We start from the raw sequence: 27,592 nt of genomic DNA on the forward strand, positions 1-27,592 counted from the left end.
CTGCGGTCGGACGGAACGAACAACGAGGTTAGACCAGTACCTTAAATGAAGAAGAAGGCTGTAGCTGAGGCAAAAGTTCCTGGCAGGTCCTGCAGGCTCACGGTTCCTGAAGTGACTGTTGGACTGACATGAAGTAGGAAGACTGGAGGGTCCTGCACTGCCCAGGGAAGAAACCAGCAGCAGACAAAGCAATGAATAAAAGGTGCCCTCCTTAAAACCCAAGCAGGGTCCGGTCCTCCTGGCTATCCGGTTCACTGTAGCTGTGCACAGCAAATTCGACCAGAGGAGGGAGGCCTGGCTTCCAGTTTGGTGAACTGGTTGGTCCCACCAGCTCAAGGGGAGAAGATTCATTACAGATCTTCCCTGTCGTCGAAGTTTAGAGATTCGGGCCCACAGCAGGGCTTCACAGGGAGGTTCAGTCATGGTAGAGGTCCTCTTCTATCAGCTTCTCTTCGGTTCTCTCGATCCGGTGGCGACTCTGCCTTCTCAGAGACCTGCTTTTTATGCAGCTTTCCGCCATTCACATAGCCTGGCTGTCAATCACACAGCAGGGTGGCTGTACTGGCGGGACAGTCACCACAGCCAATCACACAGAGTGCAACATGGGTCTCCAAGGAGACCCTGTGCAGGGAGTCACAAACCCCTCCCTCACATCCTGTCTCCCTCAGACATTCAACTGCCTAAGGAGGGCTTCTGTGCAGAAGCCCGCCAAAGGACGGCGAACAAAGGAACCAAGCCTGGTTTGGCGCGCAGAGTAAAACAAGAGAAAGACCTTTACAAAAAGAAATGGTGAATAAACCCATCCGAAACAAAATAAAAGTAAATGGGGTCCAGCAAATTTAAGTTTGAGGCTACTAACTTAGCCTAAAACAGTACCAAGGCTATTTAAATAGACAGTGGTAGGAAAATAGGGTAGATACCACTGCCACCAGCCAAATCCTAAAGAAAGGGGAACGAAATAATGTTCCATGAGAGGCAGACAAAAGGGGATAACTATTAACCCTTCCCAGAACTCTACGTAAGATAGTTTGTACTGGGTCTGTGAATTTAAAAAGACAAATCAAGTCAATGGCAATTTAACATGTTCTGGGAGACAGTAGTCAGTCCCAGAAAATGGAGTTTAAAGTGGGAAGTCTGAAAAAGACAACCCTGTGTCACTACACTGAAGGTGCTGTGTAACACACAGTAAAAAGATGATGCTTATAGAGTAGGCGAAGCTCCACAGTCTATGAACACAAAGATGTTAAACACACACAGCAAAACACATGTAAGAGTGGGAGAAAAGGCTCACACTCTTACCAGGTGAAAAAAATAAATCCTAGAAATCCAGCAAAGCTGCTGAGGGACTCAGTAGGTAAGGGAAATTAGCCATTCTAGAGAATTCTCCCTAACACTCTGTGCATCTAATGCACACACTTTACAATTACCACATATATCATAGTAAAACAGTGTAAGGCACATTCCTCAAACAGGATTCAAAGACCATGCATACTTAATTATTGAGGCAGACTTTGCATGCAGAGCATACCCTGCACTTACAGCAGAGGGTGTGTCAGCTCTACGCAAGGGCCTATCCTTCTTTCCAAGTAAAAAGAATGGCTTCATAAAAATGCACATGTTGCAGGAACTTGAAACTAAAGCAACTCGTTGATATCTGCGGTGAAAAAATGACCACTCACGATTCAGGTGGATTGGGGAACAATTTATTAGTGAAAAGGAACAATAAAACAAAACCAACGTCAGCATATGAGTTTGGTGCAAATGAGAGCCCCCTCCATCCATGTAACGTTCTCGGTATCAGGTAATAATGTCCCCTTTTAAAAAAAAACAATTCAGGGTTTCTGGAGGTGTCCCCTGCATGTTCAATGTAATAATGTCTCTGCAAAATTTTTGCAGGACCATTATTACATGGAACCCTGTTCTCTTATACCCAAAGGAACAAATGCATTTCAGTGGAAGCAGTGGCCCAAACAGGGCAAAGTGTTGTTGGCAGAGAACAAAGCCTCATATACAAGCCTTTGATACAGCTGTGCTCTTTAATTTTAGTGTTATCAGGGAGGACAGTATATTGTAATACATTTAGTCAGGGTGAATATACTCCTTAAAGATTCACACACACTCTGAGGCAGACGAGAATACTTGCCATATGTTGACTTCCGTCTTCTAATGCCACTTTTCCTAAGAAAGCGGGAGCCTAAAACACACATACATATTACAAAAAGGAAACACGTCAGAAGGGAGAGATGCGCAGGCTAGCATTCCAACCTGCCAGGTGGAGAGCTTTCATTGCAAAGACATGCACAGTAAAGTCTACAGCCTTGCCTCGCACAAGCAAGAAACAATTGTTTTAACGAGTACATAACATTTTTAATTCCCATTTTTTCCCCCACAGTCCTCTCTTATGAGACCTTGGGCCTCATTATGACCCAGGCGCTAAGTGTTTAACGGCACTGTGAAAGGCTGCGGCGCCGTTCAACACCTAGCGCCAAATTACGAGGTCCCTTTGTGAGACCCGACCTTGCGGCTGGTTTTACCAGCCGTTAAAGTAGGGACCCGCAATGGGACCTTGGTGCTAATTACGGTACCGCAATTTGCGGTACCGTAATTAGCACCTTCCCCATTCCCATTGAGCCCTATGGGGCAAAAATGGGAATAGGGAAGGGCCATGGCGGCATGGGGAATAACCGCCCCACCAACCTCGGAATGGGGTGGTAATTCCCCATTCCGCCATGGCGGCCTCCGGAATGGACCATGGTGCTAATAGCACCATGGTTTAGCACCAGAGTCCTAATGAGGCCCCTTCACTCCAGTCTCATTACAAACCTCTCTAGTGGAACCAACAATACATCCCGTCATATTGTAAAAATGTATGTTTTCAGTAGCATAGCCGTAAAGCACGCGAGCAGTTTGAGAAGCTTCAGAACAGGCATTACATAACCAATAATAAAGGCACTTAAAAACCATGAACAGGAAAGAAAGATTTAGGATTATAACTACTGCCATGAGCAAGATCTGACCCATAGACACACCTAGGGGTCCCATTATACCTACTATCCATGACTCAAAGTTCCAGGAAGCCTCTGGGGGAGTATGAGAGACGTACAGTATGGTGAACGGGGTTGATGATGTCAGTAATACTATTTGTGTAGCTTGGTGTGAAAGTACAGCACTCACGCTTCACGAATGTGCAGATGCCTCCTTGTGAGGCCAGTACAATATCCAGAGCCATACGATTCTGAAGCACCATAGTTCAGATGGCTATTTGTTCTCGAGACAACACAATCAAAGTGGAGGCAGTACCTTTAGCAACATCAGCCTCTAACCGTCACAACTGGCCCAAACAGTCTCTATTTATCTTAATCCCAAGGGCAGGTATCACATATTCCGCCTCCCCAAAACAAAGTTTTGCCAGGCAGTGCTTTGTCTAGGACCCGACTGAGTGGGAAAAATAGGGGAATGACACACTTCAGGCAGAATGTACCCCATGTAACAACTCACTCCTGAATTAATGGATAACCAGGGGTGAACTTAGTCCCCACAGATTAAGTAAATTCCAGAATACATAGCGTACCCGGATTGGGAGAATGAAAAATTACATTTAAAGGCAAATGTAACATTATTAATCACTACACCAGAGTCGGTGGACAGGTAATAATGTAATTTGCTAATTCCCGTGAACAAAGAAGGTTAGTAAGTGTAACATATGAGACGAACTGCTGGGGAGGAAAGATGAAGTGCTGCTGATTTAGTGCATAATTGGTCTGAGTGGGAGTGAGCATCCCTTCACGGTCCTGGGCCTTGGGACTGGATAACCAATATCCAAACAGGCATCCCCCGACTGGAAGAATATGAGTGCAATAGGAAACCTGGAGGATAAATCATGTGGCAAATGCGCACAAACCCAGCAGTCAATGAGATTGAAGATGCAGTTATACTGCCAGGAGAGGTGCAAATAAGTGTTTTCACTGTGAATCCAGGGATGTGCAGAGGGACTGTCATTCTCATGGCAAGTGGCTCAAAAGGTGTCTGTCACAGTGAAACATTAATATATCAATAATCTAACAATGATAGAAATGTAGCACAACATGATGCACACCACGTCCACTCCTTAAACATCCAAATTCATAAATCTGGTCATACTATCAGCTCAAAGGTGTGTAGCTTGTACACAAGGTTCGATTTAGTTAATCAAAACAGAAAAGTTGCTGGGCACGAGCAAACGGAATCCACTAGCCCAAACCTACAGTTCAAAGTGTTCAAAAAAGGTGCAACAAAATATGTATTAATATTCAAAAGTTCCACCAAAACTCAGGTTCAAAGTTTATGATAGAGAGCTCCAACCTAAAAATATCCAAGATACTAGAACCAGAAGAATACATGGATCATTACATCTGTTCACTTTCAGGAAAACACTCAAAATCTCTGAACAATATTAAACAAATCAGTAGCACTTCATGTAAACGGGCCAGTCGTAAGATTTATTGGAGTGGACTGATGATAAATTGGTGGTTGAGTAGAGTCTGGGATAGCCGGTTGTTGATCGGGTATAGCATTTAGAATAGCAGGGTTATAAGTGTCCAAAATAACTTTCCTTTAACGGCGGATCCTCTTGGATTACAGGATATAATTGTTTGTACCTGGCTTTAAGGGCCGGTACTCCTAAATCAGATTACTCAGTTTTCAGCAATTTAACTAGGGCCTGGAACTTTTCTTGAGTGTATTTCATTGCCTTGGTCTTTGATTGAGTCTGTCTCTTAGTAGCTTTGGTATAGCAATCTAAATAACTGTTCCATTGGCGTTGATGTACACGTACGCCTATATTCTCTGATGCCTTGCATGAATTAATTATCCTGTCTAAGTCGATTGCCCCTTCCTGAGGAAAATGTTTAAGTGACTCATGCTGTATAATTGTGCCATCTTTCTAGGTAATTACATGCTTTTGCCGATTAGTGAGTAAACGCAAAGTGTGCTGGACTTCCTTTAGGAGGAAGAGGCAGTAGTCTAGAGTGCCCTGAATCCATTCTTATGGGGATGAGACTTGATACGGATCCAGGTCTCCTCCTAACTCCATCTGCTTCGGGACGCTATAGTGTCCCGTGGCTGGCGGTGGGAGTAGGGTTCATTAACTGACCCTTCGGACACATCGATCTGGAGGCTTAGGTATCAACACCCAGCCTGTGTTTCTCTCCCGTTACAGAAATTTCAGAAACACCCGCAGGTGTTGGTCATATTCAGATGACTGTTGGTTCACAGCCTATTTCCTCCATTGTGCTACCCTCACTGCAGAGAGGTATTCAACTTTTCAGAGACATGGGTAGGTAAAGGTCAAAGACCAGACACATAATCGGTAGAAGCAAAGCCTATTACAGCTCCCTTACTAGGATAGAAGAGTGTGAAATATAAATCAGGGTCACAACTGATTTGCACATTTAGGGTTTCAATTATCAAAGTGCAGGTTGAGTCATGACAGTCATGGGACTCTCATCCAAAATATTTTCTTCAAACTCATCCAGAACACATTCACCATAGTCCCTGATTGATACTACACTTCTCTGACCGGCAGAGTGGTCTTATGATCACATAAGTCAGTAGGGAGCATGGATGCACTGCTTTTAAACTGTGGTGACCAACTGCTTTTCCTTTTTCCTTATTCAGATAAACAGTTCAATAGGCAGGGTACTTTCCCTCCTGTATCCCTGGATAATGAGGTGGGACCCTACCTAAACCCATCCACCATAGTAAGAAATCGTGAAATGAAAAGGATCAAAACCCTCAATCTTGATCCACAAGTCAAAGCCATCATCAGAAGTGGTTTCTCCCATCTGCGCATGCTACGCTGCATCTTACCTTACTTAAGATTTACCCGCAGGGCCATGGCCATAATTTCTCTAATACTATCCAAACTAGACTATACAAACAGCCTCTATCTCAGACTTTAAGATTACCTAATGAGGAAACTTCAGAGTTCAAAATGCAGCAGCAAGTCTACTTCTCAGAATGAATCGATTTGAAGATATCATGCCAGCATTACGTACTCTCCACTGGCTACCCATCAAAAAAAGGGTTAATTACAAAATCTCATGCATCGCCCATCATTCATTCCACAAAGGGGGCCCTTCCTCCTTCAGAACACTACAACACTAAACTCCTTCCAGAACACTTAGGTTAAGCAATGCTGCACTAGTACTAGTACCCATCTTCAACAGGAAACAGCAAGGAGAATCCCCTATTTCAGTTCCAGCCACGATACTGTGGCACACCCTACCCAAAACTCCCGGCCTGAAGGAGAACCACTTGACTTTCAGGAAACAGCTCAAGACTTGGCTTTTCAACCAACCACTTTGAAAGAAAAGGAAAATAATAGCAACCAACTTAAAACTGTGCACCAGAAATGTGGGCTAATTCACAACAAGCATTTTTTTTAACTCTTAACACTACTATCTGCGGGATCCAAGCTGCCTTGTGGAACCTCTCCTGCATGGTACTGATCCACACCTTTAATCTCAGTGAAATCTACCACCAAGAGCCAGGAAGTAACAACACCTTCAACCCCACTCTCCACCCCTCATCCCTCAACTAAATCCTCACTGCTAAAATCTTGCATTCTTACACCTACCACACTCCTACAGACGACCTCCTAGGTCTAGTGTGCTTAACATATTCAGATCCTATCCATCTTTTATCAACAGCCATGCTGTACATTTTTTCACTCTACAAACCGAGGGCTGCCCATATGCCTAACCTGCCTGGTCGGTACAAACCACAAACAACATAGAGATTTTCATATCGACCCACGGGTAACGGGTACTTCCACTTGCATCCATCAACACCAAAGGTTTCTGCATCTGTCTTTCCTCTATCCGACTAACACACCCTGCCCTCCTTTCTGACAGAGCCATGTTCAGCGAGGCCAACATTATTGGCAGAAGGGGTTCTATTTAAGACCACCTTAAATTACATAATCACTGCACATTTCAGACTTCAGATTTTCAATTACCTGTGTTCGCCAGCCCACGTACCTGCTTTGCCCGCCCTCCTCGAGTCTCTGTGCGCTGCAGCCAGCACTCCCTTCCAACAAAATCATCTCTCCTGAGCCCACAGGGATCACCAGGAAGTTCGACTGGCGGGTTGAATTTGGCTGCAGAGCAGTGGGAATCTGAAGTATAAGGCACCAGACTTGTGGTGGGAAAAATTGCCACTCATGATTCCTGTGGATTGGTGAATAATTTATTAGTAAAAAGCAACAACAAAACAAAACCAATGGCAGCACAAGACTTCAGTGCAAGTGAGAAACCCCTCCCTCCATGCACCATTCTCTGATACCCAAAGGAACACATGCATTTCAATGGAAGGGCTGTCACAAGCAGGGCAAATAATCATACTAAAACAATATTGCTGGCAGAGAACAAAGCCTCATTATACAAGCCTTTGATACCAGCTGTGCTTGTTCGTGTTAGTCAGTGTTATCAGGGAGGACAGCATATTGTAACACATTAAGTCAAGGTGAATACACTCCTTAAAGATTCACAAATGCTCAGAACAAAGGCGAGAATGCTTGCAATATGGTGATTTCTGTCTGCTAATGCCACTTTTCCTAAGAAATCAGGAACCTAAAACATGCTTACATATACCAAAAAGGAAACACATTAGAAGCAAGAGATGTGAAGGCGAGCATTCCTACACGCCATGCGAAGAGCCTTCATTGCAAAGACATGTGCAGTAAAATCTACAGCCTCGGCTGGCCCAAGCAAGAAACTGTTAATTAGCATGGCAATTTGCAGCATCTACTCAACATTATAATGCACTAATATGCAAGGGGGGTACATACAATTTTCATTTCCCGGTTTTCCCCCACACATTCAAGTATTCACTCTCCCACTATCGCAGAGCATGCTACTACATATGTTGAGGAAACAATTACACGGATGACGCTTGACCCTAAGAGTGATGAATTTTCTATTCAAGAATTTGCATCAGAAAATAATTTTTTTTGCAGGTGATCTACTCTTGTAACATAATTCCACCAATTGACCGCAAAATCATCATACAACAGACCTTTGCACATTTGTACCTACAAAGACAGAGGGCCTCATTACACGGAAGGCGGTAGGGCATTACCGGCATCGGTAAGGGCTCTGGTGCCGGTAATCCCACTGCCCTACTACGAGGTCCCTCAGTGGGACCCGCTGAGGGACTTCAGTGCAAATAACAATACCGCAAATTGCAGTACCATTATTTGCTCCTTCCCCATTCCCATTGAGCCCTATGGGGGCTCAAATGGGAATGGGGAATGGTTCCCGGAATGGGGACTTACCGGTCCCGCAAAGGTCGGAGTAGGCTGGTAAGTCCCTACTCCGGGAACCCGGCCTCCGACGGCGGTAAGGGGGTAGCCATGGCGCTCATAGCGCCATGGCTACCGCCTTCCGTGCAATGAGGCCCAGAATGTCCCTAAAACAAATCAGCCAAGGCTAGGATCTCATTAATGAACCGGTGAATGATAGGGGCAACGTTGTGATTATGAATCGCTGTGACTTCATCAAAGAAGGTCACAAGAAGTAGCGATTTCTAACATGGATGCTCCCCTTGCGAACAATTGAGTGCAGTTTTTTGTGCCCCTGTTTTCTGAGGACGACAATTATAAATGGAAAATGTTGCATTGTGCTGTATATATATGTGGGGAGGGGGGATAAGGGTATTAATGAATGTGGGTGGGGCTCTCCCCCTGTATATATATGGCAAAATGGATTTAAAAATCAAATCCGCATTTTCATCCTCTGGATTTTTTTCTCCAGGTGATCACATAGATCCCAAAGAAAGATGATGTTACACCAGAGGTCTTCAAACTCTGCCCCCCCTGGGTACAGCCCTCCAACCCCAGTGGGGCACAGCCGTATTTCCGGGTGGTGTGAGACGCCAGGAAATGGGCAGGGGTGGCTCACAGGGTCATACTGGCAGACTGGAGCATAAAACTGTCTTGAGCGCCAATGAGAAAGTGGCCCACAATTGCAAATGGATATTTATTCCTTTAGTCACAGACTGTTAGAATAGTACACAAGGGGGGAGGAGGGGTTTGTTAAACTGTAAGCAAATTGTGATAGTTCAAGAATATTTATTCAATAACAATTGGCAAGACTACTAGCTGCATGGTGAAGTAACTCATCATACTGGTCTACATGTGCCAGAAAAGTGGCACATTTACACCAAAACAACTGGCCCACATTAGCATTTTGCATTTTTGGTTCAGACATTGCCGTATTGCCCTATAGGCCAGTCCGAGCCTGACGGCTCATGCATAATGGGAGAGGGGGGGTTTTCACAGTGGCCCCCTTGCCCATTATGGAGGAGCTGAGCAACCAGCCCAGTGAAACACTGAGCACTCCGTCACCTGCTTTTTCCAGATGAGGGAGTGCTCCTGGGCTGGCTGAACTGTCAAAGGGAAACAATGTTTCCCTTTGACCGTTCAGTTCCCCAGCCGCACATGCTCAATGAGCCATGCAATGTGGGGCATTTTGCTTCGCAAACCTTGATTAGCTCATTGGAAATGCTGGCTGGGGAACTGCATGTCTGCATGTGCGAGGAGGAGCTCCTGCGCCTCCTCGCACATACGGACAGAGCAGCCTGGAGCAGGGTGTTGCAGCAGCCAGACCCAAGTCCCTGCACACATGTGCAGGAACCAGGAAGCCCTTGCATCCCGATTCCTGTTCATGATGCAGGAGCTGGATCGCTGGGGAGGAAACTTCAGGACTGGGGCAGAAGTAAGTTTATGATCATTTATTTTTTATTTAAATATGTGTATGGATGCATGTATGCTTGTGTTATGAGTGAGTGTATGATGATGGGTGCTCGTGTGAATGATGAAGTGTGTGATGTGTGTATATTGTGTGAATGTGTTTGTGTTTGTATTGCTGATTTTGGCGAGTGGGGGGAGGAGGGTTGTAAAACAAAGGCATTTAAAAAATGCCTTTTGTTGCACAATCCCCCTACCCACCTGCCAAAATCAGCTCCCTTTCTGAGACTCTGTGGAGCCCAGGGGACCGGGATGGCATTTTTCTATTGGACATCTGAGTATAGTTAACATGATAGCAGATCAAATTGTTCTATTATTGCAGAAATCAGGATTATAGTGCCTTTATTTGAAGTAGAAAGTGTACATGGCACTGCACATATTTGGGTTAGAATGACCCAGGAAGTGAAAGGTGCTTTAAATCTCACACACATACCATAGGTATGTAAAGATATATTATGAATAAGGGATACAAAGTGAGAGATGCTTAAATACATAATAGCTCTCTGAAGCATTAATACAGTGTCAGACAAAGATATATTTCAAAATGGATAACAAGTACAAAATGCTGTCCAGTTCTAAGCCAGTTGTGGAAAACTATGACTCATGCCAAGGGTTTTCGGACAAGCAACAGAGGCTGATACATCAGAGATAGTCTTGCAGCATCTCGCAGTGAGATAACTGGGTTTGTTAGATTAAAAATAGAACTAGATAGGAAAAGCAGACAAGATTAATGATAAAGCCAGATAAAGCAAGGGAAACGTGGATTTGTTTATCTATGAGAAGGGCATAATGTGCTTCATGCAGACCATTTTGAGAGACAAGCTGTATTATTTGGCACCACATATTAGAGTTTATCTATTTCTCCACAGTATAAAGCACAAACTAACTGGGCAGGACCTCCTAAATCAGATAAAGAATAGACATTGATGTGAAGAAGGTGCTTTTGGCAGAGGTTAAGGACTGTAATAAATGTGTCCAGCCAAGTCTAAAATAAGCTTATCAGTTTTGTGCATCAGATAAAATTATGGATGCCAGCTATGCTAATGTGGGCTTAGTGCACACCAGATAAGCCATCCAATGGTATTAAAGTGATGTTTCTTCTCTGACTAAGAGGATCTATCAGAAGCATGCTCTGACCAAAGTAGTCATTTGCATAAAGATGTTGCATCATCCAAATAGCCTATATAAGCCGGTTGAAGGCAAAATGTTTTTGAGTTTTTGCCAGAGTGTGTCTTGTAACCACAGCTAATAAAGACTGTCGAGAGAATTCCAGGGCGCTTGATTTTCTCTTGTCTCTGAGGAGTGTTAATAGATGCCAGATGCTTGGTGGGATGGGAAGAGGACCCCCAGTACACATCTATCATAGATGTCCAGTCAAAAATGCCATGCTTGGGGCGTGGCCAGCGAGCACGGGATGAGGACGTGATTCCTCGGAGCTCCCGCGGCCGTCAGCCAAATCCTGAAAATATCCTGCTATTTGGGCACCACAACGACCGAAATTGTATCCAGGCGCAGCGGAACCGTGGACGTTCGGGTCGCCACTCTACCGACCCGAAACACAGCATCAGTCGGGCGCAATTGGTCCGAGAAGTCCGAAACGCCGACAACGGACAAAATGGCCGGCGGACTAGGAGGAGACGCGTAATACAGCGCCAAAGGCAGGAAGCAGACACCCTGCCGGGAGCAGCCGCGCAAGATTACAGCGGAGAGCGGAGAGGAGAGCCGAGCCCCTGGACTCCCGCCGGGCGGAACGGATCGCACAAGCGGGAGCTGCCTGCGATTGGAAGGATGGGCGGTCCCCGCTGCTAGCGGCCACATCCTGCCGTGTGCTTCGGGCACATACGAATCCAGGTCCGACCCCCAAACGGCAGGCAAGGACGAAACGCCAACTGAGAAAGGCAGACACCCGGCCCAGCTGGAGAGCGAAGGAGAGACACAAGCCCGTAGAACCCGGCCAGACGGGCGGAATCAGTTGCCCGCGGGTGAGAAGGTAGGACCCTGCTGCTACCGGCCACATCCTGACGTGTGCTTTCGGGCGCACGGGAATCCGACCCCCCCGCGGGAGCGCTGTCTCAACGGGAGTAGGCCTGATCCCACAAAACCCCCCTCCCCCCTGCGTGACAGTGCCTGAGCGGATCCGGGAGAAGGGAGAAAGCCGTTGGAAGTCTGGGGCCCTGGGGACCAGATTTGAGAGAACGACGCACTAAAACAACGCGGTGTCCATCAATAAACACTATAGGGGCAGCGATTGGAGTGCCTGCATATCTGCGAATTGACCTTTCAGCAGCGCCATAACTAGAGGCCAACAATCAAGCACACAGCGCGGCAATAGAGGAGTAGGGTCCTGGCGGAGACACTACAAGGAACACACAAAGGAAAGGGGGTACAGAAGGGGGAGAATAGGAGGGCAATCCCCAGGTGAGCGAACCAACCCGCCCAACAACCGCTGGGCGCCAACATATCCTACCAGCTCCGGAACGGGGTGCAGCACCCACCCGCCCTACAAACCGTCTTAAGGAACATACGCCACAAAACCTTATAAACAGTGCGTGAGTGGGGCCGACCTCCTGCGGCCCACTATATACCTTCAGAAATGGGTAAAGATAAAGCAAGAGGCATGACAACACAGAGCAAAATAGAGCAGTACACGACCCCCGCCCAAGCCCTCCCGCCGGAGCAACCCAATACTAGCGCCACACCAGAAACAGAGGAGAACATTTCGCTGAAGGATGTCATGAACGCTATAGCCAGCTCGAGAACCTCCATGGAAAAGAAGATGGATGGCATCAGTGCAGATGTGTCGCTATTACGCCACGACCTCCAAAAACTCACAGCCCGTACCGGTGAAGCTGAAGGTCGAATATCTGAAACAGAGGACAATTTAAGAACAATGAACCAGCAAATGTCAGGAGCACTAGCCCGTCTCAAAGCATTGGAAGAAAGAGTGGAAGAGGGGGAGGGCAGGGCAAGAAGAAACAACATTCGGATCCTAGGTCTGCCGGAAAAAGCGGAAGGTGCAAGCATGGAACTGTTCTTAGAGCAATGGCTTGCAGACATCTTTGCCCCCAAGACCTTGTCGAACTTCTTCTCAATTGAACGGGCCCACCGAATGCCAACTGGCAGGCAAATCCCAGGTGCCCCACCTCGCACAGTGATTGCGAAACTTCTGAATTATAGAGACCGAGATGCAATACTCCAAATGGCCAGGACCAAGGGCACCATAACGTTCAACGGCTCCAAGATAGGTTTCTTCCCGGATTTCACTAGAGAAGTGCAAAGAGCCAGACAATCCTTTGGCCCTCTTAAAAAACGTCTCCAGACCCTTAACGTAAAATACGGACTCTTATTCCCGGCACAGCTGAAAATATACTTTAATGGAACAACTGTGCACTTCACGGACCCAGCTGAAGCATGGAACTGGGCAGCAGGACACCTAGAGGGTGATTGGAGGCCAGACAGAAGACAAGATAATGGTAGGAATCGCCCGAGACGAGACAGGATACCTCCTGAACTTCCGCAGCATCAACCCCAGGCGCAGCCAAACAGGGACAATGACTGAAGTGAAAAATAAGGTACCCGCTTGTAGTTACGCTTTGAGTCCCGGCGCCATGCTATTAGCCCATGTTAACAGCGAATCAAATGTGAACCCGATGTCTGTATAACTGGCGGCCCGGACCACGCAACCCCCACGGCCGGAACAAGGCAATTTAAGATTAAGTAGTGTTATACCACTTGAGGAACAGTTCTAGGTTGATGAGTTGACTGTCCCTTGGCAGTCGGTTGTATTTGTATGTTTGGGCGACAGGTACTTCAAGTTGGGGTGGAGTATGGGGTGGGCGATGAAAGGGAAAGTTTTAATGTTGCTTTGTCAGTTCGGATCCATGGCATGTCCAACTACAGACCTAAAAACAACCTTCTGCACATTACACCCTGCTGTACTAAGTATTGGGACCACATTCCCCCGAGGGGAGGAAGCTCTCCCGACACAAGCATCCTGCGTGCCCTCTAACGGGAAGTTCTAGATGACACACCCACAAATACACCCACCCCCACCAGATCGCCCCAGGTCCCTCAAGCTGCTCAGTTGGAATGTGAACGGAATGGGATCTGGGATTAAAAGACGCCTGATTAAACAATTGCTAAATAGGCACTCTCCCGACTTGGCCCTTCTATCAGAGACGCACCTAGCGGGAACACACTGCACCCTTTTCCAGAGAACAAATTACAGAACCGCATTCCATGCAGGGTACACGATGGGATCCAGGGGCACCCTTATTCTTATACACAAGAGGCTCCCGTTCTCCCCACAGGTTGTGGAACTGGACCCACGGGGTCGCTATGTACTCATCCTAGGCTCACTCTGGGGTGAAACACTGGCCATTGTGTCAATATATTCCCCACCCGGACTGGGCCAGGGACTCTTGGAGGATGTCACCACTCTCCTGGGGAAACACCAACCAGACCGATGGGTCCTGGGGGGAGACTTTAATGATGTTATGTGCAACACAACGGACCGTACCCATCTTAGAGGGCGTAATCCGGATGTTCCCACGAAACTCTCCAACTTTGTGTCCGCTCTAGGCCTCCGAGATGTGTGGCGCGAGTTGCACCCCCAAGATAGAGGCTACTCGTTCCACTCTGGAGCCCACGGCTCCCTCTCTAGACTTGATTACCTCCTGGTCCCGAACACAGACCTACACAGGGCAATATCCGCAGAATACCTCCCCCGTGGAATCTCGGACCACTCCCCCCTATTAATTGAAATACGAATGCACTCGGTAACCCCCCCTAGGACGTGGAGGCTAAACAGCTACCACCTTGGCTTCCCAGAATTGGTAGACCGCCTTACGGAGGTGTCTGATGAATACTTTGACATAAATATACCAGCAATGGATGACCCGGTGGTGGTGTGGGAGGCTTATAAAACAGTGCTGCGTGGGGAAATCATCTCCTGGGTAGCAAACAAAAAGCGGGAGAGACTCCAGAAAATAGTAGAGGCGGAGGCCGAAATGGCCCAGGCCGAAAGCACGCATATTCTTGACCCTACCCCGCAGACCCAAAGGTCCCTCAAGCTAACCACAGAAACTCTTAGAAATGTCATGCTAGATAATGCCAAACAGGCCCACTGGGACACCAGAGCGAGGATATACGAGTTGGGGGACAAGGCGGGAAAACTGCTGGCCTGGTTGGAGAGGAGGGAGGAGGGGAGACGTCATGTCGGGGAGATTGTTGCCCCAAGTGGTGTGGAGTGCCAGACGGATGCGGAAATAGCAGAGGCATTTGCCCAGTTCTACGCGGAACTCTACCAAGCCCCGATAACACCGTTCGACCCGACCCTACTAGATGAAATTACACTTCCAGCACTGACACCACAACAACGGGAAGAGCTAGACTCGGATCTCTCTGAATCCGAAATAGCCGAAGCCCTAGCCCAACTCCAAACAGGGAAAACACCGGGCCCTAATGGTTTCCCGGCCGAGACCTGGCAAAAACTAGGGGGGAATAAAATGGCGACCCCCCTTTACAGGATGTTTCTTGGTGCCCGCGACCAAGGCACCCTCCCACCGGATCTGTGTAAAGCCACCATTGTGGTCATTCCTAAACCCGATAAACCCCCGGAACAGTGCGCCTCTTATCGGCCTATCTCGTTAATTAACAGCGAGGCCAAAGTTCTTGCTAAGCTCCTTGCCAACCGGCTGCAATCAGTGATCCATACCCTGATCCACCCGGATCAATGTGGCTTCATGCCACACAAATCAACACGTATGAACCTGCGTCGGCTCCATCTGGCACTGGAGCGGGCCCCGATTATTGACACCCCTCTCGCCCTACTGGCAGTAGATTTCGAGAAGGCCTTCGACTCGGTTAGGTGGGACTGCCTTTGGGAGGTCATGAGGCGTATGGGGTTCGGAGACAGCTTCTTGAACTGGGTGAAACTCCTCTACACTAACACCCGAGCGGAGGTCAGAGTGAATGGTTGGCCGTCCCGGTCCTTCTCGTTGGGAAAGGGCACGAGACAGGGATGTCCCCTTTCTCCCCTTCTCTTTGCCCTGGCGATTGAACCTCTGGCCCTCTGGCTTCGACAAGACGCTGCATGGACGGGGTTCAGATGGCCTGAAGGTCATGAAGACCGAGTCTCCTTGTACGCAGATGACCTCCTGATCTACCTGGGAGACCCGGCTCGGTCCTGCCCCAAGGTGACGCAGATGCTTGCCCGCTTTGGCCTCCTTAGTGGGCTCAAAATCAATTGGGGAAAATCGGTCCTCTTCCCGGTGAAGGGCAATGTGCAGGCCGACCCTCGGGAATGTCCGTACCGAATAGAACCGCAAGGTTTTCGATACTTGGGGATCTGGGTGACCGCGAACCTGCCTGAATACACACTACACAATTTTCAACCGGTCCTTGACCGCTTTGTCAATGACGCCCACCACTGGAGACTTCTTCCTCTTACGCCCATGGGAAGAGCCGCACTCTTTAAAATGATGACTCTCCCAAGGTTTCTCTATGTCTTACAAAATGCCCCACTGAGGATCCCAGACTCCGACTTTAGGAGGGTTGAATCTCTCCTTCGGGAACTGATATGGGGGGGTGGTCAGCCGAGGATAGCACTGACTACGCTCCAAAGATCGGTCTGGGAAGGGGGGATAGGAGCTCCGCGCCTCCAAACATATTACTGGGCTGCACAGCTGGCAGTGGTCAACGACTGGCTTCATGGTGATAGGGAGCTCCCCCACATCAGGGCCGAGGTTGCAGCCATGCACGATACCGACCCATGGCAACTACTATACCAAACTCTTCCGAGACCCCTTCCACTAACGACCACGACTCATACCATCGTGGTTTGGAAACAGGCGCATAGATTCGTTGGGTGGGAAAATAGTATAACTGAGGCACAACCCCTGTGGAAAAATAGTAACCTGCCCGAGATAAAGAAGCTTCAGTCATGGCCCCGATGGGTGAGGGCTGGGATTCTGAGGGTTGGGGATATTCTTGAGGAGGGGGATATAGCCCCATTTGAAATTATCCAACATAAATTCCGACTCCCGGACACTGAGCGATACCACTATGTACAGCTGGCCCATGCCCTAAGAAACCACATACCTGCAGGCACCAATATCCCAGATTATACACCAATAGAACGTAATATATTACCAGCTCTCATCCACACCAAATGCACCTCCATCCTGTATAATGCTATTACATCCTTTGCTACGCCAGAACTCACGACCCTGAAAACTAAATGGGAGGTGGATGTAGGGGTGATAGATCCAGAGGACTGGATCCAAGTCCTAATGCATCCAAGGGAGGTGGCCATCTCTTCCAGGATTCGACTGGTTCAATTAAAGATCCTGCACAGGGTCTATTACCCCAGGACGATACTATATAGATGGGGGAGAGCCCTGAACCCGAACTGTCTCCGTTGTGGGGATGGGGTTGGGACCTTCTTCCACATCCTGTGGGAATGCCCCCTAATCCGCACCTTCTGGAGTGAATGCTGTACTGTACTCGGCAATGTCTTGGCGTGCCGCATACCACTAAATCCGAAGATTCTCATTTTGGGTGCTCCGGATGAGATTGAACTTACTAAATGGGGCAAGCTGCTCCTGAACACAGCAGCGGGACTGATGAAGCGCAACATAGCGCAGAAATGGGGAGCCCCGGAGTCCCCAACGATGGAACAATGGGCAACAGATATGAACATTTGTGCCACTATAGAGCACCGAGTATATACTGCCAGAGGATGCCCTGCTAAGGCGGACAAGATATGGGGGAGGTGGGAAGAAAATGGACCCTAGAACCGGCTGGACCCTGTGGTATGCAGGGAGGGGGATATGATTGAATGGCACTAAAACCTGGGGAAATGTCAGGGGTGACTGATACTTGATCTGTTAATGGTTGAAGTTTGGAAGGGCATGCCAATCCGCACAAGCTGTTATTGTGTAGTTTTGAATGTAAAACAATAAAAAATGTTTTATCAAAAAAAAAAATGCCATGCTTTCCCAATGGGCCCCCTGGCGCCTTGCATGGACACAAAATCATGTTGATTGTGTTAGGCACTGTGGGGCCCAGGGGACAGGGATGGTATCTTTTTACTGGACATCTATTATAGATGTCCACTAAAAAATATCATGCCTGCCCTGGGCCCCCCAGCACCAATTGCAAACTTTACCTAATTTCTTTTTTAAGTATGCTATAAAATGCAACATTGTAACCCATTATTTAAAAACAAATTCCTGGGGGGAAAACCACAGAACCCACTTGATTGCTTCAAGCCCCCCCCCCCCCCCCCCCGCTGCGCTCGGTCGCTATTGCATATCTGGGGCAAATATTTATCCCCCTCCACTTAAAAAAATAATCAGCAGTCACTGGCCCTAGGACTGTGCTGGGAACAGGGTGGGGGGCCATGGGACTGGGGTGGGAGCAGGATAGGCGGGAGCCATGGGATAGTGGTGGGAGCAGGGTGGGGAGAGTCCAGTGTCTGTGGTGGGGAGAGCCCGGGGACTGGGTAGGAGTGGGATGAAGGAGCCCAGAGACTGTGATGGAAGCAGGTGGGGGAGCCCAGGGATTATATTGGGATTAAGGTACGCTGACAGTTCGCGATAGTTCATAGCCATTTGGATGTATTGCCCATTTGACATTTTTGGCGGGGCCCGGCCTGCCCACATTATGACTGGGGGGTAAGGAGGGGAGCGGGGGGCCAGGTCTAAAAAGTTTGAAGACCACTGCGTTACTCTGTAACATATGTGAAATATATGAAAAAATCTTCTTTTCCTTAGAACAGGACTCGTGTGTCTTTGTGTGCATCATGCGCGGGTTGTCGTGGTTTCTTAACAATCTCCCATTTTAATACCCTTCATTGCACACTCACACAGGCCATCCATTCTTCAATGGCGACAGAAAGGAGCCTCGCCAGCGTCACACAAGTCATACTCTCCGCAGTCACTGGTCCCACAGAGACGATACATAATGCTGACAGGCCTCGTAGGCTTTCCCATGCTGCGGCCCCTCTCTTTTAATTTAAGTGTGTGCGCGCGAGACATAAAATCCATAGTGTTATGGCTGAGCTGCCCTTATCCCTCGGGAGACAGGTGTCACAGATTGGGAGAGGGAAGGGGTTATGGCGCTGGCGTGGACGTGATATGTTGTGTGATGTCCGGCTGCTACAAGCGCACATCCAACACAACATCATTGATAGTGGGCTCCGAAACAAACGGCTCTGCTGATTCATCTGACTCATGCGCCCCCTGCTGTTTCTAAAACCACAACTGACCCCAGGCTCTGCAGCTCCGCTATAATCTCAAGGGTGACTGGTTTTAAAACTGCGAAGGGTTTTCTGACTATGGAGGACTCGCTTGGCTGCCACACGGCTCAGAAACGATCTTTAAACGGCCGAAGGAGGGCCACAATTATGAAAGGACGGCTTGGAGGCGCAGCACGACCGGCGCCATTACAGCCGTCAATTACAGGACAGGGGTTTCCTTTAAAACATTGCACGTAAAATCCGACACGCACGAGTGCCGCGCGCGAAGACAGACACGGCGCTAAGTGAGCACGACGCGAGCAGGCTCGGGCGGCGGGCGTGTCAATGTCATTCTCGGCGGGAGAGGTTTGGCCATTAACAGCATACAATACCATGTGGGAGCGTTAACTCGAGAGAGAGACTTTGTGCCAGAAAGCGTATAATTATAATCCACAAATTTAAGCTTGTGTTCAAACAAAGGATATTCTAAGTGGCACAAAACAAAAAGAAAACGTAAAAATAGCAACATTTTTTACCAATAAAAATGGGGGACTGGCATCTATGGCATTTTATTCCCAGCCACCAGGCTCGGACTGGCCCATAGGGCCATGCCCGAACCAAAAACACATCATGATAGTGTGGCCAGTTTTTTTGGTCAAAGTCTGTCTGATAAGTTACTTCACGATGTGGCTAGTAGTTTTGACCAGTGTTACTGAAGACATGTTCTTTCAAATGCACAATTAGCATCACATTTTATTAAAAAACCTCCTCCTTCGGTACTACTCAAACAAACTGCCACAAAGGGAATTGATTGCCATTCACACCTGTGGGCCGCTTTTTAATTGGTGCCCAAGACAATTTTATGTCCCATTCTGACCCTGCCAGCCACTGACGTCTAGACCCGAGATGTACTCTGTTTGGGGTAAGGGCAGTCTTGGCTCTACTCCACTGCTGGACCTTCAGCAGTGCCACGAGGTCACAATTGTGACATAAGTGATTTAAGCAATAAGCACCTGTTCTGGGGCCTTAACGTCCGATTACGCCCCCTTTATGGGTGCTTATTGCTATTAGTACCCCAAGACCAACTCTGAAGGTGCTTAGAACAATGTGTTTGTGAGAAACAATGTGTCGCAGTGAGCAACCTGATTGTCTGACACACCTGTGGAAGGTGGCAATATGCATGTGCGTGTTGGTCATGTTGAGGTGAAGAAGACTATACAAATAGCCATTTTCCCTTCCACCACCTCTCCACCCCCAGCTGTCTGCCCGCTCCTCACCTCAGGCTTCTGCCCGCCATGGAAATAAAAGACAGACTCTGTTTCCATGTTGGTGGCCATGCTGAGGTTAGGCGAGGAAGTGTTTGTAAGAAAAAATGGTTTGCATGCTCGCTGTGACCCATTGTTTCTCACAAATACATTGATCTTAGCACCCTGAGGATTGTCCTTGGGCTGCTAATAGCAATACGAACCTGTTCAGCGTTTTCATCAGCTGATAGTGGCACCATGGCCCTGGGCTGTAGAAGTCCCCCGAACAGGTGCTAATTGCTTAATTAGCAGCCTTGGTGAACACGTCATCCAACCCGGTCTGCATCACATGATCCAAGCCGGAGTTCGGAGAAACCAGAGTGCTTGAGACACCCTCCAATCATTTTCCCTTCTGCCTTACCACTGTCCAAAAGTTTTCAAAGTAACCAGAGTAAAAAAGGAAATAAATCACAATGTTTAATAACAACGTCCGGGAGGTCAGTCATCCTTGTGAGGATAAAAAACGGTGCTAAAAAGCATACATCTGACTCGATTGTTTATAAAGAAAAAACACAACATTAACATAGTATCTGACAACATTGTGTACGCAAAAAAAACCCACATACGATAACATATTTTCCAGACATTGTCGTGGGTACCAAAAGGTCACTCCTGCCTTTACAAATCTAATAACACATGAGCTGTTGATTGACTGGAACAAATCCAAGCTTTTCATTCCATTGTTATACATCTATATACATTCTACAGTGTATATGTGTATGATTGGAGGAGGGACATTCTTCCCTACCTTGCCAATAACCAGTGCATGGCCTAATTTAGTTGAACCAAAATCCCCTTCTCACTTTTCAACACTTCCCACACCCTGAACTTTGGACAGGTGGCTACACTTCTTCATACCAGTGTGCATGTGGCTTCCTCATTTTGTTTAAAGTAGCAGTTCAAGTCACAAATTCCCTCCCCTACTTCAGTGTGTTACATATCCTGCCTAGACATGTCCCTGTACAAAAACATGCACATCTGCTGGGACTTTCCTTTAACTCTATCTGTTTAAAAGAACTTGTGACCCTATTGTGGCTTGTTGGGCAGCACCTTCAGATATGTCCTAGTTCTAACCGGAACTTCAAGCTTCACTGCACTGTGAGTCTCTTAACTTTTTGCTCTGAGTGCTTCCCTTTAGCTTATTTGTAGGTGTGAAATACTGTTCTTAGTGATGTTTTCCTCCACATTCCCCCCTTTGGTTGATTTTTCAACAGCTGCCATAGTAATTTCTACTCCGGGGTCGATAGTGCTTTCCTGTTGTACCTGGACATACCTATTTGGTTTGTTTGAGGTGATATTGCCATATGCAGTGGTGGTAATAAAAAATCAATGACATTCTTTTCATCCAGAGTTTGCAACGACTTATGATCAGCCGGACACAAAAAACACGATCAGCATGATTACCAGTACTGGAAAAAGAGCTTTAAGGAGGACCATGGCCCAAAAGGATAATCCAGAAAACCAGTTTGTAAACTAGTCTCTTGGTGTTACACCCCCTTCAACTTTCAAAGTATCCTGAAGTTCATGCAAAGCAATAATAGACTGAAAAAGATTTCAATTTTCTTCATCGTTGGATGGGGTGTAAGTGCAGCAAGAAGTTCCCAAGTTCGCAATGGCACCCCATCAATGGCTGTCAATATGTCCAACACATATATGTTCTGTAATACTATCAGACATATGGCCACTAATCCTTCCTTTATAGAACTGAGGCCATCTTTTGTATAGTAAATCAATTTCATAGCTCATACATAGTAATCTGCAGCCATAGGCAGTTGCTTTATTTTGAAACATCGGTATGATGGACTTGAAAAAGATTTGTGCATCAATGAACAAACAAAATTCCTCTGGGATGTCCTTAAATTGTTCATACTCCATATAGGCTGCTGATCTTTGAGTGCAATGATAGCCCAGGTAAACCGTCTCTGTCATAGGATGATGGTGAAGCTATGTTAAGTTGATGCCAGATACAACAAGAACCGGGGTGTACAGACTGACCAGGGAACACAGACCTTTCCAGTCGGGAGGTAAGCTGGCATATGTTAAGTCTCCACATATCCAATAGATGTCAATGAGGGCTGCTGTTCCTCCTTGTTGGAAACGTACCTCTAGTTTCTTGTTACACTGGAGGTTGGTGCCTACGGGTAATTTTTCTTTTCCCCTGAAACACAAGGAAAATCGTTACAATGTAATTATACAAGTTGGGGGTGGTCTTTCCCCCACCCGGGCAAGTCTGTCAGTGCATTTTTTCCAGAGCGGTGAACATCAGTTCCAGTCAGTTATGTTCATTCCAATACTTGGCGCATTGTAGTGAAGTTGGTTGGGTAGGGTCCATTCCCCATTAACATAGGCAGATCCCTTAATATACAGCAGTAGTCTAAGGCCACAGTATGTGGCTCTCTTCCTGTTATTATTTCTACAAAATATGGAAGGTATGTTGGTAAAATGATAACCACCACCCCTAACCCTCATTTCCCATTCATTTGTAATGTGTTTCTGTCCTAAGCATCGGGGCTGTGCTATTCTTTCTCCTATGTCATCAGTGAACATTACTGTTTCTGAGAATCCATTGTCAAAAACCGATGTATTTGATATGACAGACGATATTCAGCACATTTGTAATTGGAGTATGTATGTGGCTATCCCATAATCTATTTCCTTAATGGTGTGTAGTTGGGGTTTAGCTGTTGCGTGCAGTCTGAGGGAACAGACAAAAGAAGAATCATTGATATTCTGTCTTCCAATCATACTCATGTGCCTGTACCATAAATTAGACTCAACGTGAAAAAGCAATAAAGCACAAGGCAAAGACACAATGATTGCAAATACAATATTTTTAGTCTCCATGTTAACTCCTGCATGCTGTCCTGTCCCCCCTTTTCCTGATCCTCCACAGAGGCTTTTCTGGGAGGGTTAGATATTTGCAGATGTCCGTCAAGTGGTCCCATTGCTTCTTCTCTTTCAACTTTACTGCTGTTGGTTGGACTGTATAACTTTAAAGGGTCATTTGAATTTAGAGGCTTGCCACTTCCAGGCAAATTTTGGGGTATACACATGATCGCCGGTTTGCAATTGAAGTACATTGGTTTGGCAATAGCATTCCTTCTGGGATGAGAGGACCTGTTTGGAGATAAACTTGACAGTTTTTGTTAGCTCCCTAAATTATCCCTCACACTCTTTGCCTCGTACTTGTGATGCACTGTGTGTATCTGAGTGCTTGCGTGGGAGTGAGGTGGGTATGCGCACCTGTCTTTCAGTAAATATCTCATGAGGTGTGTTAGGCAGAATCCTGTGCAGTTCTCTACAGGAGCAGCAGTAAACCCAATTGGTACCAGTCTGCACCACCCAGATTTACCTGGTAACTGTGGCTGAGCAGTCAGACTTCTCTCAAGAAGAGTAGGGCAGTATGCAGAGTATACACAATAGGATCAAAACACAGTAGAGCAAACAAACATTGACCAGAGCTTTGTATAAAAAGTATGTAGTTATTTATTTAAAACACACTTTAGGTAATACACTAGCACTCTCAATGAAAAACACAGTCAGGTAAGTATCTACACCTCCCTTGATAACTATCAGACAAGTCAGGGTTAAAGCACAACTATTTGTTAAGACAGAAATGAGCTCTTAACGTAGATGGCACTCCAATAGTTTAGGTTAAAAAGGGAGAGAAAAGGCAGAGCATAAAATAAAACAGTTCCCAACACTTTTAAGAGTTCAGAGCAAGGGGAGAAAGGCAGGTTATACTGTAGAGCCAAAGTTCATAGGCCAGGCCCACTTTAAAAGGAGCAAAGCGAAATGTGCCCAGAATCACACGGTTTAAAGTGCACTCAAAGTCTTTGCAGAGTGTTCAAAAGAGGTTGGGGTGATTCAAAAGATATAGTTAGAGGTCTGGAGCCAACCCAGTATAGAAGGCAAGGATTTAAGGGTCACCTTTAGCAATCTGTAGAAAGGGAGGCCAGGCAGGACACAGTACCTTAAAGAGAAAGGAAGCTCCAGCGGGGGCAGTTGTTCCTGGCAGTGATTGCAGTTTGTTGTTCTGACCAGGGGAATAGAGGATCTCGTCGAGGAGGAAACTTGGAGTCGTTGCACTGCACAGGGATGAAACCAGCTGCGGAGTTCCTGATTAAAAGGTACAGTACTTTTAATCGAGGTCAAAAGTGGTGAGCTTGGCTATCCGGCCGCCGGGGTGCTTGGCACGGGCGATTCGACCAAGGGCCGTCATTGGAAGGCGAAAAGAGTGAACTGGTTGGTCCCACCAGCTCAGAGGAAGAAGACTCGTCCAGCAGAAGATCTTCTCTTGTCGTCGGGAAAGTGGTGAGGTAGCTGCAGCAGGGCTTCACCAGTGGTGTCGTCATTGCAGATGGCTCAGCTTCATCCCTCTTCGGATTCTTAGGTCCTGTGGCGACTTCTGAAGTTCCAGTCCCAAAGGCCCTGCTTTTATGCAGAAAAACCCCCATTCATCAGTCTAGCTGTCAATCACACATGCTAAGTGGTGAGCCGGGCGGCTCACCACTGGGCCAATCAGAGTAGAGTGTGACTTGGGTTGCTAAGGCAACACAGTCCAGGGTGCCCATTCCACCCTCCACCCTTCCTGTGGAACCCAGACAGAGTGGCACCACTTGGAGGGCTTCTGTGGAGAAGCCCGCCAAAATAGTGGAACAAAGGGCTCGACCTTGGTCAGAGTTGCAGAGACGGACACAAAAACCATTTTAGAATCGAGTTCTGGCAAAAAGACCCAACCGGTGATTTAATATTAAATAAATAACCAGCGGTATCTTTAACATTGCACCAAAAAGTGGTGCGTTTAAAATGAATGGGAAAATCCCATAGAGAATATTCCGGTGGAATATTTTGCGTGGTAACCACTGCCACCAGCCAGAAACTCGACGAGGGGGGACAGGACAGTGACCCCTCAAAAACAGACCCAGGGACAATCGAATTACCCCTTACCAGTACTTACACAATATTATGGTTTGTACTGGTTCTGTTCACAATTTTGGACTAGTAAAGCCAATGGTGACTTTACATGCCCTGGGAGACAGTAGTCAGTCCCAGGGTATGGAGTCTATGTTTGGGGGTCATTGTGACACCCCTGTGGTACTGCACTGAGGGTGCTGTGTACCACACATACAGAAAAACAGATGATACCCTATGGAGTAAAAGAAACCCCATAGCCCATAAGCACATAACAAGTCAAAGACATACCTCAAATCATGCCTATTAGTGGGAGTAAAAGAGTCTCACTCTTAGCAGGAGAAAAAACAAACCCCAAAAATCCAGCAAAGCTGCTGGGGGACTCACTAGGTTTGGGAAATTAGCCTTATCAGAGAATTCTCCCTAACACTCGCCCCTCCAGACTAAGGGACAGGAGGATTGAATCCACTCCTGGGTGAATCTCATACCTCTAGTCGGTTATAAACAGCCTAGAGAGACCATTAGCATTTTGGTGGTGACACCCTGACCTGTGCTCAATGGTGAAATCAAACCCTTGATGGCAGATTGACCATCTCAATAGTTTTGGGCTTTCCCCTTTCATTTACATTAACCATCTCAAGGGTTGGTGGTCAGTCTGAATAACACAAGTAGAACCATACAAGTATGGCCTAAACATCTTCAGAGCCCACACAATAGCAAAACACTCTCTTTCAATGGTTGCCCACCTTGTTTCAGGATCCTTCAGTTTTCTACTGATGAAGCAAATGGGGTGTTCCCTACCTTTCTCATCCAGTTGGCTAAGGACTGCACCTATACCTGCATTCGAAGCATCAGTTTGTACAATGAAAGTTTGGTGATAGTCAGGAGCTCTGAGTACTGGAGCTTGACAAAGGGCTTTCTTCAGGTTTTCAAAGGCCTGATTGCACTCCTCATTCCATTTGACCTTTTTAGGGAACTTAGGAGAGGAGATCACATTCAGTGGAGAAGCTATGGTCCCATAGTTCTCTATGAAATTCCTGTAGTACCCAGTGAGGTCTAGGAAGGCTCTCACCTGGGTCTGAGTAGCAGGTGTTGTCCAATTTTGCACAGCTTCAATCTTACTGGGCAAAGGCCTTATTTCACCACCTCCTACCTCATGTCCAAGGTAGACCACTTTACTCTGCCCAATCTGGCATTTACTTTCCTTTATGGTTAGATTGGCCTTTTCCAGAGCCTGCAAAACCTGTCCTAGGTGGTCAACATGCTCTTCCCAGGAGTGGCTGAACTCTGCAATGTCATCCAAGTATGCCATGCACAAGTCCTCCATCCCAGTCAGAACCTGATTTACCATCCTTTGGAAGGTAGCAGGTGCATTCTTCAGTCCAAAAGGCATAACCTTAAATTGGTATACGCCAACTGGGGTAGAACATGCAGTTTTCTCCTTGGCATGCTCTGTCAGGGCTATTTGCCAATAGCCTGACGTCAGATCAAATGTGCTGAGGAACTTGGCTGCACCAAGTTTATCCACCAACTCATTTGTCCTTGGCAAAGGATGGGCATCAGTCTTGGTGACTGCATTAAGAGCTCTATAGTCCACGCAGAATCTCAGTTCTTTGGATCCTGCCTTTGGTACTAACACAACTGGGCTAGACCATGGACTAGTAGAGGGCTCTATTACCCCGAGGTCAAGCATCTTGCTGACCTCTCCCTTGATGTGGGTTCTTACATTCTCTGACATTCTGTATCCTCTGCTTTTTACTGGCAGACAGTCACCAGTGAGTATATCATGCTGTCCCCAAGGGGTCAAGCCTGGTGAAAGTGAGAACAGGGATGCAAACTGATTTAACATAGATTTGCACTCCTCTTGTTGCTCAGGTGTCAGATTTGAAGAGAGATTAACTCCTTCAATCTGTTCATCCAAAGGTAAGCCTCTGAGGAGATCAGGGAGAGGTTCACTCTCTTCTTCCTCTGCTGCTGAAGCTAGAAGCAAAGCTCCTACTTCAGGCCTAGAGACATAAGCCTTTAGTCTGTTGGTGTGGAAGATTCTGGGAGCCTCCTTGGGATTGCCTAAATCCACCAGATAGTTGACCTCTCCAAGTTTTCCCACAATCTTGAAGGGTCCCATCCATTTGTCTTGCAAGGCCCTCTGCCTTGTTAGGATCATAACAAGAACTAGCTGGTCTTGAGCAAACTCAACCATGTTAGCCTTTTGGTCATGCCAGTGCTTGACCAAAGCTTGACCAGCCTTCATGTTATTACTAGCTTGAGCCATCATCTGTGACATTCTCCTCCGGAGTCCTGTCACATAGTCAGTCACTCTGACTGGCTTGGGGGAAGGAGCACTCT

The 27,592-nt window shown here is 47.0% G+C and overlaps 1 long non-coding RNA gene across 1 annotated transcript in view; it reads right to left on the reverse strand.

Moving 5' to 3' along the window:
• The window catches only part of LOC138581917 (uncharacterized), a 336,680-nt gene that overhangs the window by 142,983 nt on the left and 166,105 nt on the right, over positions 1-27,592 (reverse strand). The window contains exon 2 of the long non-coding RNA XR_011304870.1: positions 7,020-7,208. This is a non-coding gene — a long non-coding RNA (uncharacterized lncRNA). The remainder of the gene's footprint in view (positions 1-7,019; positions 7,209-27,592) is intronic.

This window comes from Ambystoma mexicanum, chromosome 3q (genome assembly GCF_040938575.1).
Source record: "Ambystoma mexicanum isolate Mex_15411 chromosome 3q, UKY_AmexF1_1, whole genome shotgun sequence".
In the NCBI taxonomy this organism is placed as follows: Eukaryota; Metazoa; Chordata; class Amphibia; order Caudata; family Ambystomatidae; genus Ambystoma; species Ambystoma mexicanum.